This window comes from Helicoverpa zea, chromosome 1, assembly GCF_022581195.2.
Source record: "Helicoverpa zea isolate HzStark_Cry1AcR chromosome 1, ilHelZeax1.1, whole genome shotgun sequence".
Classification (NCBI taxonomy): Eukaryota; Metazoa; Arthropoda; class Insecta; order Lepidoptera; family Noctuidae; genus Helicoverpa; species Helicoverpa zea.
In genome coordinates, this window is record NC_061452.1 from 2,086,095 (window position 1) to 2,105,466 (window position 19,372).

A 19,372-nucleotide genomic window follows, 5' to 3' on the forward strand; every position below is an offset into this window, starting at 1 on the left:
CAAAGGATCGGGGATAGAAGATGACTCATCGCTTTAGTGTTTTTCGATAGTTCGATGGTTGGAAGATTCCGTATTCCGTCAATATTTGATTGGGTTATTATTGAACCTACTGTATTCATGTGCAAATACATACTTTGACTTTGATTAAAATAGGATTTGTAACGAACTCTTGTAATTGATTTCTTAATCAAAAGAAATTCAAATTTGAGAATAGAATTTCAAGCACTAAAACAAAGAACTCTTTGTAATTAACTGTAATATAACCATGTAATATTAAAATACAACAGAATTAATTAGCTAACACAATTTACTCAGTACACGTAATAACGGAATAATTATTACGCCGCAGTTAACCCTCCCACTGCTAATATCTTCAGGCGAAATAAAAACGTTACAAAGTTGTTTCGGCCTAAAAATATCGCCGCAGTAAGTTTTCACCGCGGACGTCAAAGCTCGGCTACTGCAGTATTTAGCTTACACTCGTTCTATTTTTTACTTCAAAACATTCTTCCTCGAAAATATTATACAACAAGTCATTGTTCGAATAAGGATACAACACGTAACAGATTACATAAAATAAAGAGGACGTCAGAAAAGAAAAGACCTTTTTACGTAATCCGGAACGTTTTTCCGAATAAATGTATGCTACTTAACTCGGTGAACTTGAAACCCTTCTTAGTTACAGTACATTAAAATTCTCTTAAATATGTAATCCGTTCTAATCCTAAACATTGTACGCGGTATTCCTTTACATTTGACTGAATATTTTAACAATTATTAGTACTTGTGGTGGTTACACAACATTTTATTATCACGAACAGAAAGTTAAGTAACAAAGACTTGACGTGAAGACATCACGTTTGTCGACGTATACTAAGTATATCGATTATTCTACAACATTTAGACATTCAAACAAAAGTTTTGCAAAGTAATAAAATTAACAAACAGAACAAACAAACTTTTAAAGGACAACGGAATTTTAATAAACAACGCAAACAGGAAAATATCTGTAAACAAAGCCAACCACTTGTATCTTAAATGTATCAACTTACATCACAAACGAAGAGCGATTGAAATCCCGAGCTTATCTGACAATCACAGGTAGCCAAAGCCACACAATACGTAAATCATTGCACTATGTCAATATGTTGTTATCACTGCTACTTATCACGCTGTTAATCACACGCTATATTTCATTAACGTTATCGGCAACGCAACGAAACGTCACTGCAGGTGCGCTACACGCTACGCTAGCGCTACGGACTACGCGCGTAGCTCGGCTACGGGCAACGGTGACGACGCCTGACGACGAACTGCGTCGGGTGGCGCGCCGATGTCTAGCGCATGCGCGGCTCCCTGCGTAGGGGATGGATTCGCATAGTCGTATCATTCTCGTTTTCCGATAGGTAAGTTATAATATTCGTAAAAGAAAATAGTGAACGGAAAAATGTTATGCGGTTTTCGAGAACACTAAGGCGAAAAAGGTTTAAGTAAATCAGGTTTGTAGCATGTTTTTTGACTCACGCAAGTGTGAATTTTTGCTTTGTTTAACTAATTCGTGTGGCCTACTTGGTGTAACTGTCAAAAACAGTACTCAAAGTTCAACAGTTTATAATGTCTGCAAAGTATACTAATAACTAGATAAGTCAGACGCAATTTTCTTTGTTAAGCCTAATATCTTGAAGTTTATAAAAAGTTTTATGATGAAGTTAAGCCCGAACTAATGGCCTCTGTGAACATTCTTCAGGACATCACTGAAGACGCTGTCACTCCGGAGACTTAACATGACACTCGAATGATTATTACATTGTTTTATTATTGTTATACCAAGTAGTGATGGTGATAGATGGAATTTACTTAGTGAATAATGTGTCATGTACGCAAGTAAATCAGTACGACAGATAGAGAGGTATGTTGAGCTGATTGAGATTACATTTTGTTTTGATTGAAACTTGTGAAAGGATATAAGATTTTTATTTTTTGTGAGGAAGATATTGGGTGCAAAGGACCATGAGTCAAATTGGGCTCATTGTCCAACAGAGTTATAGCATATGCCGTTGTGAAGGTTTTTGTTTGTACTAAAATTGTTACTATGGGCACTACCTTCAATTCCATGGCAAAAAAAAGATATGCACCTAAATAGGTTTACATATCGCACGCCCAGAACAACACTGCACTAAGTCAAAATAGCTTATTTTTCAGAATTGACGAAAAAGTGTTATCTCACTTTACGTCGCAGTTTTTGTGAATGTCTTGCACATTATCTGTGAAGAATCCTATGGGTGTCAGGATTATACAGTGCAGTAAATTCTAAATGCGTTAATTAACCAAAATAATGCCTTTTTTTACTTACTTCACTGTTTTGGACTGACAGAATGAAATGAAAAAGTATTATTTCGAGTTATGTCTTTTTTACTGATTAATTATGAAATAATGCACTATTATTCTACAGTTTTTGTGTAAAGATTCAATGAACAATAAAGGCTTATTTGTTTTGTTTTCAGGAAAAGATCTATTAACAATGAAATAAAACACGAAATTTTAACAAAATCAGTAGGTATATATTTTAAACATAAACCATTACTTGTTACATGTAATACTTAAATAAAAAACAACAGAACAATCTTCTCTTAATCATTAAACAAAAAAAAGGCAAATTTCGCTGAAATAATCATATAAAATATAAAAAAGAAGCAGGTACCTCCCTATCGTGTACTTCATCGACTGATGCCGCCACCGCTGACGTAGGTACCAGCAGTCGATTCTGCACACGATTTATTTTCGGTTTCTTTTTCCCCGCTGCCTTGTTGAATAGAAGATGTGGTTTCTTCTGTAGTTACTTCCATTGCCTTCTTCAATAACAAAAGACATCGGCCCTTCATTATCTCATCATCAACCTATCGCAGTCCACTGCTGGACATAGGCCTCTCCAAGTGCACGCCACTGAGATCGATTTTTGGCTTCTCGCATCCAGCTCCTGCCAGCCGTCTTGCGCAAGTCATCACTCCACCGTGCCTGAGAACGTCCTACACTACGTTTGCCGAGGCGTGGTCTCCACTTTAGGACTCGTTTACCCCAACGGTTATCGGTTCTTCGGCTAATATGGCCAGCCCACTGCCACTTCAGCTTGCTGATTCGGTGGGCTATGTCGATGACCTTGGTTCTCTGACGGATTACCTCATTTCTGATGCGATCCCTAAAAGAAATGCCGAGCATAGCTCTTTCCATAGCCCGCTGAGCGACTTTAAACTTGTGGACCAGCCGTACCATCAGTGTCCACGTTTCGGCTCCGTAAGTCATGATGTTAGAACTCGACGTAGCTTCCCAAATGCAGCCCAACCCAACTGAATTCTCCTATTCACCTCGTCAAAGTCGTCGTTCCTTCATTATCTGCGAAATAACAATGACAATTTAGATTTATTCAACAACAGTGCATTATTTCGAAAAAAGTATTTTATCAAGTTGTAAATATGGTACAAAACAAATTAGAATTATATTACTTTTAAATTATTATATAAGTAACAAGTCTGCGTATATAAAATATTTATTATGATTTGTTTAACAAAATTAGGTCATCATTTAAATCTACCATCAATACTGCATTATTTCACTGATTTTCACTTTTTACGAACAATACTGAACATCGATCAACATGAAACATTTTCGAATAATACAAAAAAATTAACATACCTTCATCACCAACAGGGTATTATTTCGAAATAGTGTCAAACACGTTGTATAAACACAGTCACCAATACTGAATTAAAACTAAATAACTCGGAGTAATTTTAGCACTACATTCAACAACACCTCACTATCACAAATTAATTTACTGTTGCGTCGAGAACCTGCGTGCTGTTCCCTAGGCGGACAAGTTGCAACAGGAAATAGTTTTGTGTTCGCGGTATGATTCTGGCAACGCGTCGGCACCAATAAAGAGTTAGCACGCCATCTCTTAAGTATTTTTGTAAATATAAATATGCCTGTCTTCGTGGGATATGCAGCAAATTTTTGGCTATTCAAATACATAGATATAGTAAGTTCAACGCAGTCGTGCGCGCGGCCCTATGTGTGGGTAACCCTTGTACATATACAGTGACTTTGTGTGCGTGACAAGAGGTACAGTCGGGTACAAATACAGTTATTTAGGGGTTGTATACGGCTGTTTAAAGTACAGTTATTACGTAATTTAGTTTATTTATTTATAATGATTCTGTATCGCTACTTGAAAAATCAAATGATGAATTTTCGGATTCGCTACTTTCACCAATGTTAATTATAAATTCTGACTCCATGTCAAAATGTCTATAGTATTCTTCTTTTTTCTTTTGTACATGTCGACAAGTATTACCCAACATCCCTTCATCAATTTGACTTAAACGTTCATTTATGAGCTTCATTATTTCCGTCTTATTTTGGTCGACATTATGCGAAGCAATATAATTTTTTAAAATTCCCCACACATTTTGTTTCCATTATTATACTAAATTATAGGTCTTTTACATTCTTAGTCCACACATTTATTTATTGTCCGCGTACCCCGAGCTAGAAAATATGTAAGGAGTATTTAATTCATCTTAGATATTTCACTTCATTTACTTCTTAGATACTGTCAATGTCAATTTGAAAAGCCGTATGAGAAAATAATGATAAACTGTAAAATGTAATAATAAAAAGCTTTAAATGTTGTTTCATTTTTTTGAAACGCTACCTGACTCCTTAAAACATTTTCTCCGTGAAGAACTAGACATTTTCGTAAACGACTGTACCCATAACAAAAAGCGATGAGAACACGTCATGCTCGGACGACGTCACTGTCACACGAATGAAAGTTGTATATTTACAAGCCGACGCACACATAGGGCCGCGCGCAAATCTGAGTTGAACTATCTATAACTCTGTTTTGCGATTTTTCGACATAATACAGTGTTGTTCTGGGTGTGCGATATTACGTAGGTATACTTACTCTGGTTAACAGAAACGAAATGGGTCGAGATGCCATCGCTCAGTATTACTGCTCGTGTCTAACAGGTAGACGCTCAGCAGGAAGTTGTGCTCATATCATTTCAATATTATGGTATCTAGGGTGAGGCAGGCACTCACAATTTAATCCACCGGCAGGATATTTAGACGACATTATTATTGATATTGATTGAAATGTTAACAAAAATAATTTTAACTGTTAGCAGCTGTTTTATTTTTTATGTATACATTAAACCTGGAATTAAAACTAGTTAAAGGTGTTCAATAACAAAACCTACACTGCCATAACAGCACTACTTTTTGCAGAATATTAGTTTATTTATGGTCGGAGAAAAATTTTCATAGCAAAATAACCCCATGGATTCTTCGCAAAAATGAGTTTAAATCTTTATATTTAGTGCTTTACAAGTATATTCAAAGTGGTCTCATCTCTGTTGGTGGGTGAGCCCAGGCTTCATACATTTTTGCCCATGGTCCTTTGTCAGGATCGGATGCTGGAGCTAGAATAGAAACGCAATAAGTGCCTATGTAATAAAAGAATACTTCGTTTCAATCAGTCATACAACAGGACGCAGAAACAATTTTCAGTGTTTATAAATCAAACAGTTAGTAAACATGGGAATGTGTATAGTAAAAACATTGTAATATCTTGTGTCAACACGACGGGCCCGTTTGTCAGCCATCGCAGTTCATACGGGCCAGACATATTTACCTTACGCTATAATATACGAGACCCTATTCCGAATAATATGTCCTTAGGAATTATTCTGAAGAGCTCTATTTTGAAAGGTCCTGGTTTGGATTGAGAAATCAATTTATTTTGAAAGGTTCGATAGATTAGCGGTCAGGCTGATCTTAATTTTCAGACTGCTGGTTGTGTCCAGTTAAGCTAATATTTTGGCCAGTTAAGCATTTATAAATTTGAAGAGGATGCGACTGGCCGTGACAGGGATGGCGTTCGTTGGGGGAGGCGTACGATTAGCAGTGGATGGCATTGGATATGATGACGATGAAGCCTTTATTTCTTTGTTTGAAGAGACGAGATATCATAGACCACTCTTATTACTTTACAAAACAGGAACTCACATTAAGTCCACAGCAAGTTAAAAACAAACGACACTTTACCACAACCGCAGTACGTGTTCCCAAATTGCGCCATAGCACATAGTTACTCGGGGTGACATAAGCTACATATATTTCCACGTTTACACGGAATTTCAGGCGACAGTTTAAACGTTTTTGCTGCAGGTAACAATGTGTTGCTGAATCCTAAACTAGATGAATGTGGGGCTATAAAAACATGGATACTGAAACCGCGGCTTTTCGTCCAAAAAAAAGAACAATAGATGTATCTACTACTATATTGGTCTGATATTTGTAAACCAAAATTTTAAACTGAAATGCTGTAAGTCTACTTTGTAGTATATGTATATTTGCTGTTTGTTATTTGTATACTAGAATACAACATAGCCGATCATAATAAAAATTGAGACAGACAGAAAAAAGCCTTCGAGATTTATCTAACAGAAATATAATCTGCAAACGTTTTATTTACTGATCCTATGAGCCCCGCATTTACTCCTTGACATTTCTAGGTCGCAATACGGCTTTTAATTTTCAAATGTCCTTTGTCTGTTGGATTTTTCCATCTGTTCTTCCATAATAATGAACTGCTGCAGTAGTTCGCAGCAGTCTTTTGAAATGTTTCATTTGGAGAGAAAAACGCGCTCTCGTTATACCGTGCACTACGACTTAATGAATAAAGCACTTTATAAAATGATATTTTAATCTTTGTATCGCTGCTGCGTTCCAATTTCGTTTTAAATTGTTGTTTGTTTGCGGTGTTAAATATCAAGTTTATAAGTGAACGCAATTGTGTTGCTGCGTTTAAATTTTCTTGTTTATTTGGATTGCATTTTTGGTACGTTGGTCATTTTTGTCAACTCATACTGTATTTAGCAAGCTTATCGACATTGTTCCAGACTTATTTGACAGAAAACCTAAACGACAAATTTTTCATTACATTTCTATAAAACGAACGTATCGTACAATTTTAATATGACAAACCGCAGGCGAAAGCTAGTAGATATAATCCGTTTTTGTTAAGATAATGACAATGAGTTACGGTCGGTCGCCGGCTGCCGGTGTAGCGCCGTCCTACGGTTTATTTCACATTTTATCTTTGTTTTAGTGACGCTATTATTTCTACATTTTAAAATGCTGTAGATGTTTCAGTCGTAAAATCTGCGGTATTCATTTTATGAAGACGGTATGAGCACATAAGTTTCTAAAAGCAGACAGTATAATAGAAGGTAAAATTATATGAAAAGTAAATGGATATCTCCGACAAATTAAAAAGAAAATCGTAATATAGTCGTTAAAAACCATGGAGATTTTATGATATCATATTTCATCGAGTTTTTTAGGGTTCGGCCTACAAAGATACATATCAGTTCAATCTCCAACATAAAAAATTGAATTCAAAATCAATACATATCAGAATTAAAGAAATCGAAGCTAAAAGATAACTTAAATATGAACAACATTGCTACTAAAAATACTCCAAAGAGAAAAGAAAGCAATTCATACCGTATTACCGATACGGAACCATTATTACATAAATCGGAATCATATTTCCCTCTTTTATTATTACCTACGCAAAGAAGTTTACCTTTGAGATTGACGTTTGAAGGGATATTTAATTTAAAACTGAATTCTTGGTTGGCAAGCCATTTTCCGAGAGCTTTCAGTAAATTAATATACCTTTATATTGGGTAACTGTATCATGAAGATATAATACATTTCATATACCTATTTATAGGAAGGTATGTATCAACTTTTTTGGAGTTCTACCAAAACTTTCAGGTTTATCCTGACTATACGGCAGTCTGTTGGGTGTACTGAAGAAATAAAGAGTCAACTAAGCGAATAATCGAGTCTATCGAGAAATCGATACAATAATTCTAGTCACGAATACCTCTCTCGAAAGTTCCGAACACGGAATTCCGTTTCACGTAGCATAAAGGTTTTTGAACACTATGAACATTTTGAATCGAATTATTTTGAAATTAGGTCGATGGTAGTAAAATTCAAATTTTCATTAAACATGTCTAGATTTTAGTTCATCACTAGTTAGAGAGGCGTAATTACTGAATTTGATGTTAGTTGATTTGTAACCTAATAGTGCGTAGTCTATTTACTGAAAATTATTATGCTTAATTGTTTGCAGTAGTCAAATTGACATATTATCGATATAATTTTAGGATATGTTACATATTTTGTGCAATACGTAAATTATCCATACGCAAACAAATTGCTTTAAATCACTCTTGGTTGGATTAGCCGAATTTATGCCAATTCGCACTTTATCAAAAACTGAAATACATTCAATTACCACTTCTGTTATAAATTAATAACAATTAAGTACCTTCTGTTGTAGACTCAACAAAACTTTGCTGTAACTGTCTGTCAAACCTTGTCTTATAGCTATCATTTGAAGACCACAACTAACAGAAACGAACACGGTAAGGCTAACATTCAATATCCCAAAAAATCGAGAAAAATTGATGCCATTCTTACAAAAATGAATCTTACCCTGTCTTATAGCTATCCTTTGAAGACCACAACTAACAGAAACGAACACGGTAAGGCAAAACATTCAATAGCCCTAATAATTCTAGAAAAATCTATGCCATTCTTACAAAAATCCAAACCTGAATCTTTATCGTATTTCAAAGTGAGCTAGCGTAAAATGAAATATTTTTCTGTGCCTATCCTTGGCCGTGAGCATCGAGTCGGCAAGTGAAGCGCTAAAAACTATCGGCTTGGGTTGCGAGCGTTGGACGATGAAATTACACAGACTGCTTAGACTTGGCTGAGAACTGTGTAAATCTTGGACTGTATACAATTATATGGCAGAAGTGCTGTTAGAATTATAAGCTGATTATGTGTTCAGAAAACATAGATGGTGGTAAAATTGTTTAATTTCGAAGTATCGATATTGGAGTGGACTTACAGCACTCCATCATCATCATCATCATCATCCTCCTGCCCTTATCCCAATTTTATTTGGGGTCGGCGCAGCATGTTTTCTCCTTCCATACTCTTCTATCTGCCGTCATCTCTCTTGCAGCACTTCATTTTTTTTTAAACACAACAATAAATATACTAAAAGAGGACAATTACTTATATCTTATATGCATCACACTTGCTCGTATACGTACTGAAAGTACATAAGGGACGAAACGCATTTGATTATCCAAAACAAAGTACTACAAATATCTACTTCATTTAAAACAACAAATATAAAGACACATCTGCACTCCGCAGTCTATTTAACGTTAGTCACGAATGCACTCATTTGGGAACTCAATTGCATTTGTATGTTCAGTGTTTATTCCCTAATTTGTTATTCATAACAGGGTACGAAACGACGATACTGGCAAAACTTGGCCGGCTCTGACTTGCCTGTTCACTTGGCTATACGAACTATCTACGTATACTGATACAAACTTGGACAACAAGGAGTTTGTGCTGCGTATACGACTTTAATTGCGTCTTAATTTATTGTTTTTGTTGCTAAATAAGCAGGCTGTTTGGTTGCTCTTAATTATTATGATGGGTGTATGAAGTTTATAAGGAGCTTTCGAATAAAACAACGAATGATACAGAAATAGGATTCGTAGTCACTGCTATGTTATAAATAATAAATCCTACAGCCATAGCGATGAAGTATAATTTTGCTGAATAGCTTATATTATAGCTATTATAGCTATATATTATAGCTGATTTGATGCAAGGCCTCTTATTTGAGCATAAATAAATACAGTAATTTTAAGTTAATATTTATTTACAGTCAGATTGCAGTCTTATCGTTTCGAACAAAAACACATGTGGTATGTTCTTTAAAATGTCTTTTCTCTATCTTCCTTTTTCCAGTTCATTCCAGCCAGGCACCAGTTATCCGTTGGAAATCTAAACAACAGTGTACGCTGAATCGATGTTAGGCGCCGACCGACCGCCGACCGCGACCTGCTGAGACCGCGATTGCGATGTTATCATCCATTGCTTTATTTGCATTTAGAAATGTGCAATACAACGCTGCTACTCCTACGATTTATTTAACTATTCATCTAGTAGTCAGATCTTCAAAGGAATCGATGTATCTTTGCAAATGTTAAACAGCTTTGAATCGATTGAATAGGCGTCCGGATGCCGCCATCTTGGTTGCTACTTCAGTGATGTTGTGCCGGACTAGTAAAAGCCTGATTAACATATAGAAACGCGATAGCATAAAAGTGGTTGGTATCCTTTTCTCTTTGCTTAGAGACTAATGCAATAACTTTGTTGCTTTAAATTTGAATTTGTTTTCTTTCTCAAATGTAATAATAAAATAAATTGTACATTTAAATTGAATTTATACCCATGCGTGTTTTAATGTATTTTCTTTGTATCAAGAATCGATGGTCACGGCGCTCGCTGCCGGTGCCGACGACCGCTGGAAAAGCTACTGCACCGATGTTATCCGATTCAATATTCATATATAAATGGAATACTGTTTTATTTGGTCGTAAACACAAGGAAATATTTTATAGATTCGATCTGGGATCGGGATCAAGATAACTTAATACCAATACACCTATAGATCGAATACACGCACTTGCACGAATATTTAAGCTACTTACGCGATTTTAATACATCTGCGTGATGGAAGTTAGACAAAAATGAAGCAACATTATTTTTCGGACACTTTCCTTCTACAGGCAATATCCCCGTCATAACACAAATAATAGAGAGCCTTCTCGTGTCTCATGATCTTATTTTGACATATTCCTGGCCATGTTTGGCTAACCTCATGTATCGTGAGAACGCACAATAATAATAAAGCTTTGTGAGATAAACAATAAATAATTTAGGGACGTAAGTGTCTCTGTGACAACTCAATTTTCCTAGAACCTTATTTCTTGTGGAAGGTAATAACCGATAAATCTAAGGTTTTTGTGTAGATATTGGATCCAGACCCACAATGTTATCTAGACTTTTTCCGAATACTTTCTTATATTTACGGCCTTAATTTTGCAGGAATATAGACTTAAGTAAGCATCATGTGTAAGACTGTGTGTAAAGCCTCAAAATTTACCCACGACGATAGAAAAAACTACGAATATTTTCTAACAAAAGCTTTGTGAATGCGTTCAAAACCTATATCTATAGCAACATGGTGTTCCCTACAGGTCTCTGACGTCACAGCCATTGTGGAGTCTAGGCTCACAACATGCCCTAGTAATATCTAGCGAGCCTCCGACATGACCCAATAACGAAGTAATACAGGCGACAACGTACACGAAATATAAAGCAATTTTAATACTGTTGGTTGAAGAAAGTAGGTACTGTTCGTTTGACGTTATAATTATTTAAGTCATGCGATATAGCTTAATAGTGGTTATTATATTTGTTATCCTTTACCACCAGTATTTTGTCGTAAGAACAAAGCAGTTGTTCATATTTTGTTTTATAAATAGGTTATAGTAGCGATTATTAAGGATCGTATTATAACGAGACTTCTTTTATTTTTTAAATCACTTTAACTTATCGAAACCCATACAAATCCCATTCACAGCCCATATTACATTCCACAACCGAAACAATACGATACAGCCTTCTTGTCCGACTCGAGACGTTCTCAAAACACGACCCAGATACACTTCCCTTCATCAAAAACACCATCGACAGCCCCAGTTCCAATTACTTCTCATTAGACACTTCGTCACATTGACATGGAACACCCGCGGTCCCGGCGTCTAATTACACCGTGTTCGCAGCCTAACCGCGCGTCCTACTGCATTAATCCTGCTATAATTAAACGAGCTTTTTATAGCGGTGTCATATGCTGACTTTTAATGTTGAGGTGTAGATATTTTGTTTCGACTTGCTTTAGTTTATGACAGCAATATTTATTTATCTCAAACTATGTAAAAACAGCTTAATGATATCAGGAATATAGGCTCTGTGTAAGGCCTGATTTTAAAGCGTATTTTGGGTAAATTGCTGGTGCTAGCTTCTTTACATAATGATTAAGAAACAAAAGAGAACATCGAGTCTGTTGTACATACAAAAGTCATATAAACTGCTAAATCATCAGCCCAATAAACGCTTTATTGTTTGTTAAACTAAATACAGAATTCTGTAGGCCAGGCTTCAAAGTCGTTAATCAAGACTTCAATTAAAGTATCAAGACGGTGATTAAAACTCATTGTAATTATCTGGAGCCAATCAGCGATCGCGTAATGAACTCACGGATACTGTATTTTAAATTCAAATTGGGAAACTTTAATTTATTTCAGACTAACTGAAGCCTGCCTTCTTGAGCTTGAGTTTGTCACAAAAAAATTCTGTTGTATCCTAAATATACTTCTGAAAAAGTGTTGTTTTCAATCGGTTTAAAAAAAACCTGTTGAACAATTCCAGTGAACAATTTTCACTACATTGATTGAAGGTAAATTAAATTTTGATATACGCTATAACTTTACAGTAACAATATAATCTCAAAACAAGCACAGATATGTTAATCTATAAACGTTAGCATAATTACTATGCGGCACACGATAGATCCGATGAAATTAAGAGATAAGCGATGTAATTTCACCGTGAAATTACGTTCTAGAAATCGTCAAATTACAGCTGTTATGTCGCTATAAATAAAAATTATTGTCATCAACCCTTGTAAATATATCCAGTTGCGTATAAGGGTCGTTCCATAAAATATATAAATAACAACCCTGTAGGGGACAATATGGCGGCAATCAAAACAATTGACAACCGGACTTTTTTATCACAATGACTTTGTAATTAAAGTTACACATGTAGGTAGAGCATAACAGATACTAATGGTTCTAGTTAATTTTAGAAGTTTCGTCCTGTTCCTGGCAGACACATTAGAAACACCTTCACTAACATAAACAACCTTGTAATTCTTGTTAAATACATTAGAATGTAATTAACTTAGAGTTATAACACCCACAAAGTATGATTGCAATTCTAAAATACATAAAAACATTTGGCAATCAACTATGGACGTTCCTAAAATCTAGATAGCAACAACACTTCATAAATTCAATATTACCTGTCCTTGTCCATTTCATGTCAATGAAACGAAAGGGCAATACACTATCACCATTTAATCGAAGTTTCTTGGTACTGGCTATGAACTAGGCACCCTTGCTCGTGACACACATTTATCGAACTGCGCCCACGCCAATATTTAATAGCAGACCAAAAATAAACTTTATGTCAAGGCAGTAAAGTACTACAAAGTTCGATTTAGATCGGTCGTTATCGTACGTGGTTCGCCCCCTTTAAGGCTACGCATAAAGCGGCACCCCACTTCATTAAGTGTTCGACGACCTGAGCGATTAAGTTGGGAGAATACGTTTGCTGCCTTATGAAATTGTTTCAGGCCACAAGTGTTAAAATGTTATGACTACACATTTTTTTTACTGCAATAAAGTAGGTTTTACGTCAGGCACCAAAAACAATAAAGTTGTTGCAAGATTTCTCGCGAAACATTTTCTGTTTACGTTTATAACGCATCACAACTGAATGGGTCTATAAATTCGTGTCGTGTGCAAGATAATATCAAACAATTGTATAATAAATTCGCTCATAAACATGAAGAAACTATTTGGTTTCAGTTTGCGTTATCTTCGCGCTCATCGACACAATTGTGCATAAGTTGTGACGGATTCGTATCGTATCTACGAGACATAAACGACATTTAGTGAACAATGTCCCAGCTTGTATGGCCACGATGCGGAATGGGTTAAAAGGTTACCACTATTCATATGTGTTTGAATTATTTATATTTATTCCCAAACTCATAGACAAGCTAAGCTAAACAAAAGCAGTTTTATAAAGATTAAAGACGCGCATAGCACTCATAAGACTTATTATAATAAATAAAAAATTAAGCTTCTCTGCTATATGTACACGACGTCTGCCATTTTCCAGTAAAGTTGGATGCAAGCAATATTTATGATAATTTAATATTAATACTGCAAGCATCCGTCTTTAACTCGGAACCACCCAATAGCATACAACTTAATGATAAGAGATGTAGATGGTAAAATATTCATAGGACGCCTTTAAAGATTTAGGACCGGCTTAAAAGACCACGCAGGGGAATATTGGGGGGAGCTACGCCTCTTTACAAGGTCAAAGAACCAGACGGTGGGGGAACTGTCTGCTTGAGGTAACTAACACTGAACGTACTTGGCAAACACCACTATGTCGGTCTGTATGTACGACTGTGCGTGACGGAGACGAGAGTTATAGTTATAGGAGGGAATGATATTGCAACTATGATACGCTGCGAGAATTTTATGGAGTAGAAGATTACCCATTTATAAGAATAAGTACCCCTACAAGCGACAGTGTTGAATATTTCCTCTTGTCAAAACAAAGAATCCTACCAAACTTCGCCCCTCAAACCCAAACGTTAATAACCGCAGACCATTGAGACCTTTATTAACTGCAGGTTTTAATTTCCCAACGGATAGAACATACGAGTATTTCTTCCAAGCTCTAAAACTTGCAACTGTCGCGCATACAGTGCATTCAAATTGCAATAACAAACTTTTGTTTAGTCTCTAGCGGTCCCCACAATTTCTTTGTTAACTAAGACTAGAGGGATAACATAAGAAACTATTTTAATTTAACATTTCAAATTAAAATAAAATTACTTCTTTCAGCTTGTTTTAAAATATTCTCTTTGTTGTCTGTTGTGGACATTTTGTGGAGCATTTTAATATTAATTTCATAACGCTTGATAGTTTGTTAAAGCGAAATGTTGAATTGACAATTTGCAGCGGCCTTTCATAACATTAAAGGGTCAGGTCCGCCCGAGGAAATAGGTCAGGTGGGCATAATGTACTACGGTATGCAGCTATAGGTTCTGGAACTTATTATATCATGTCTACTTTCCGTATCTTCAAGTTTGATCACGTTTTGGATATACGCATTTGCGTGGTGCGGGCGGGTACTATACTTATGTTAAGCAATAGGTTAAAAATTGTGATCATCTCATGAATGTGTGTATTATATTATTATCTGTTTTTTTTTTGCGTCGGGGATTAAAATATAAGAAAGAGTATGTATTTTTGATGAAAGATCATAAGATTGTTGTTAAAAACAATAATAAATAATACTACCGTTAACAATAATAAACCAATGAAGGTTTAGCTACATCGATTTAAACGAAATTATTGAAATTTCAGTAACATAGTTTTACGATCTAACAAAATTACATCTGGATTTCCGATGTAAAATATTTTATAAACTCCACGGCGAGCTGGACAGCTCCAAGCTTTACTGGCCGGCGAGGCCTGTGCCGAGATGCCGCTGCCGGTACGCGGTGCGGCGGCGCGGCCCCTGACAGCGCCAAAGCGACGCCGTCAATTTGACTTTTTTCTGTGATTTTGTATTTATTTTTCTTGTAATATTAGTGTTTTTAGTGTTTTTAGCCTATAAGTGTAAATAAAACGAGCCGCAGCACACAGATGCGCATCGGGAATGATATGGATTATAGTGCATGTCAATCTTCTGGATCACTGGATGCCCTAGAGAGATGCCCCCTGTGCCCCCAAGCTCGTTTCTTCAGAGGTAAGCGAGGCGAGCGTGCACATTGGGAAGATCCACAAATCCCAATGTGCAGGCTCTGCTAATGCGACCGCTACAAACCCGACACCAACCACCGATCCTTTCTGGCAAAAATTATCTAAATTAAAAAACTCAACTCCGGTATTAAAGCGAGTTCCCCGTGGAGCCAGGCCCCTGGTTGCTCAACACTTGGCAGGTTGTGTTCGCCTAGCTGCACGGGAGAACTCGCAACGTGCTTGGGAGCAATTGCTCACCTTCCCATATAGAGTTTTACACGTTCAGAAAAATTTGGCAAACAAAAAGTCCTTGACAAAACAAATTAAAGACAACTGCGTAAGTTTAGGCCATGAAGATTTCGATACCAAATTACCGACCCAAAGAATTTCTAATATACCCCGCCTAGTGGAATCAAAGCTAGGCGAGGGTGACATTCGGGGGGCTGCTAGAATTCTCTTTAGCAGTGATGTGGTGGCTCCGTGTTCTCCAGACACGCTCTCCGCTCTGGAGAGTAAACACCCAGCCCCAGCAGATGGCCTCTCTTTTCCCGACCCTCCTGATTCAGACGCACATACCCTCACAATTTCAGGTCGACACCTGGTCACAGCCATAGGCTCCTTCAGGAGCGGCTCCGCAGGCGGCCTCGATGGCTTGAGTCCGCAACACCTGAAGGATCTCACCTGCCCAAGCGCCGGGGAAGCAGGTGAGTCGCTCTTGAAGGAGCTTACGGCCCTGACCAACCTTATGCTCTCCGGCAAGGTGGACGAAACCGTCATAGACGTTTTGTATGGAGCAAACCTCTGTGCTTTGCGCAAGAAGGATGGCGGTATTCGTCCAATTGCCGTGGGGACCACTTATCGTCGTATGGCAGCCAAAATCTGCTGTAAATTTTATAGTGAGGACGTTTCGGAAAAATTTCAGCCCCTGCAGCTAGGTTATGGCTCGAAAGGGGGCTGCGAGGCTGCCGTACACGCCCTGTCGACCTACCTAAATTATGGGAACGGAGATGTCATCTTGAAGGTTGACATTAAGAACGCATTCAACTCGGTGAACAGGGACACCTTGCTGGCAGAAGCCAAAAAAGAAATACCCCAAATTTTTAGTTTCCTCTGGCAGTGCTACAGACATCCAACCAAATTACTTTATCGGGACAACCTATTAGAATCCGCTGTTGGCTGTCAACAAGGTGATCCCCTCGGGCCTGTGATCTTTAGTTTGGCAATTAACCCAATAATTCGGCAACTAAATTCTGAATTTAACGTCTGGTATCTCGACGATGGGACCCTGGGAGGCAACAGAGATACCGTACTTAATGATTTCATTTTTCTAAGAGACAAACTCCATAACATTGGCCTTGACCTAAACATTTCCAAATGCGAACTATTTATATCTGACACAACCGACAGACAGACGACACTCCAAAATTTTAACGCAGTAGCCGATGGCATAAAAATAATAGACAAAAGTTCTCTTTGCCTCCTGGGGTCACCAGTACTAGAAGAGTCATTTTCGGATTTTATTGAGAACAAAATTCAAAATTTCAATGATATTTCGGAAAGGTTATTCAAAATTAATATACATTCAGCCATCACCATCCTACGATACTGCTGCTTTGGCCCCAAATTAACCTACATCTTGCGTGCTTCTCATTTATGGAAGCACATCAACCTTTTGGATCAAATTGATAAAATAATTCGACACACACTTTCATCAATTTTAAATGTGGCCTTGGATGACAAAGCTTGGTCTCAAGCTACACTTCCCATCCGTATGGGAGGGCTTGGCGTCCGCAAAATTTCCAGTATTAGTTTACCGGCATTTATTTCCTCCGTCCATGGTACTGACAAATTGATCAGGAAAATCCTACCTATTACACTGATCAATTTTGAGGTGCCATGCCTGGCGGAGGCTATTAATGCCTGGAAAGTCACATGCCCGAATACCGATCTACCCGCCAACCCATCCTCCCAGAGACAGTGGGATGAGCCGCTCTGCAGAGTAATACGGAAAAATCTCATTGATACGTCAATTACTTCTGCGGAGCGAGCACGCCTACTGGCTGTGGGTGAATGGGAGTCAGGTCTTTGGCTTCACGCATTTCCGTCGGCAAACATAGGCACCATGTTTGACGACACCACTTTCAGACTCGCTGTCTGCCTGCGTCTGGGTGCTTCGTGCTGCACTCCTCACCGCTGCCACTGCGGGGAAGCTGTCAACAGCCTCGGTCACCACGGCCTGTCGTGCAGTCGGAGTGCGGGCCGCATACCACGACATGCGAATATCAACGACGTGATCCGTCGGGCTCTTGTTGCCGTCGGCGTGCCAGCCGTACTTGAACCAAATGGTTTGGCACGCGACGATGGCAAGAGACCAGACGGCATGTCGCTATTTCCGTGGAAGATGGGTAGGACTTTAGTGTGGGACGCGACCTGCGTCGACACTCTTGCGCCATCCCATCTTCCTAGAACTGCGTGTTGTGTCGGCTCCGCCGCTTCACAAGCAGAGGACCTCAAACGGCGCAAATATAGTAGCCTTATCGGGAATTACATGTTTGAGCCGTTTGGGGTCGAAACTCTCGGGCCGTGGGGTCCGAGTGCTCACGCGCTTGCGAAGGAAATTTCTAAGCGCCTTGTTGACACTTCCCGTGACCCAAAGGCTGGCTTTTATTTCGCACAGAGGCTGAGCATTGCCATCCAACGTGGCAATGCTGCCAGCCTTCTGGGTACATTACCCGGTGACAGCGATGAGGAGCAATTTTTTGATGCTATGTATTAGTTTTAAGTTGTATATAGAAGTTTATTTTTAATTTTTAAAATTAATGTAAATATAGAAATAATAAATTTGTATTATACCTATATGTTAAGCAATTACTTGAGCCTCTTAATAACTCATGCCCATTTTCACCAACAAATACCTAAATTAAGGGATCCCCTAAGAGCATTTACGGAACACTTAATAAGAATTTCGTTTTCACCAAAGTTTAGGTATCCCTTATCCATAGTTATTTATGTCAAAATTGGGAGAGCCCTCATTCTAAGTGGCACTTAGATTAAGAGATTGTTGGTGAAAATGGGCATCACTCTTCTAAACTGCCCCAGATTCGTATTCATACCTACAGTTTATTTTCTCCAGAAACATTAAATAAAACCAACATGGACTGTTATGTACACTTCAGAGCCTAGATGAAGCGGATCATAAACGATAAAACAACAACAACGGGCATTGTGAAAGAATAAATATGGGCTTAAAAAAACTGCCGTGTGATCCTTAATCATAGCATGTCCAGAGGTCGCAAATCACGTTCGCAAGGGTATAGAATATGGGTATTATAAACATTATGGAATTTCATTGAAGCGAGATTCACCGCCGTGTCTCCGTAGCGAAAGATATTGAACAGGTGGCTGTCATGTCGAGATTTCCCGCGGGAGAGCGCCCACGCACAAATCGTGCGAAACAAAACGCTAACTGCGCGCGTTTGAGCGTAAACCATAAGTATTGTAGATGGTTGAGTAATCATTCTCATTTTGTTATATTTGCGCTTTTCTGACAACAAATATATTGGCTTTCATTCTTATTTATTGCCAGGTTGGTTTTGTTTAATAAAATAGAATCAAAAAGAACTATTAATTTAATGGATTACTTGGCAAAAAAGCTATCACTTTTGATCCAATAACCTATAGCAATTCATCAATCAAACGTCTGGGAGTAAAGTACAATTGTGATATCGAACCATTTACGA

At 37.7% G+C, this 19,372-nt stretch overlaps 1 protein-coding gene across 7 annotated transcripts in view; it reads right to left on the bottom strand.

The window, feature by feature from the left end:
- Positions 1-19,372, bottom strand: part of LOC124636725 (amyloid-beta A4 precursor protein-binding family A member 1-like) — a 132,378-nt gene that overhangs the window by 70,991 nt on the left and 42,015 nt on the right. The window contains exon 1 of one of the 7 annotated variants that reach the window (XM_047173056.1): positions 1,053-1,208. The exons of the other annotated variants lie outside the window; for them this stretch is intronic. The gene's annotated coding sequence lies outside the window, so the exon portion shown is untranslated. Of the gene's footprint in view, positions 1-1,052; positions 1,209-19,372 lie in introns of those variants that run through there. 7 annotated transcript variants of the gene reach the window in all.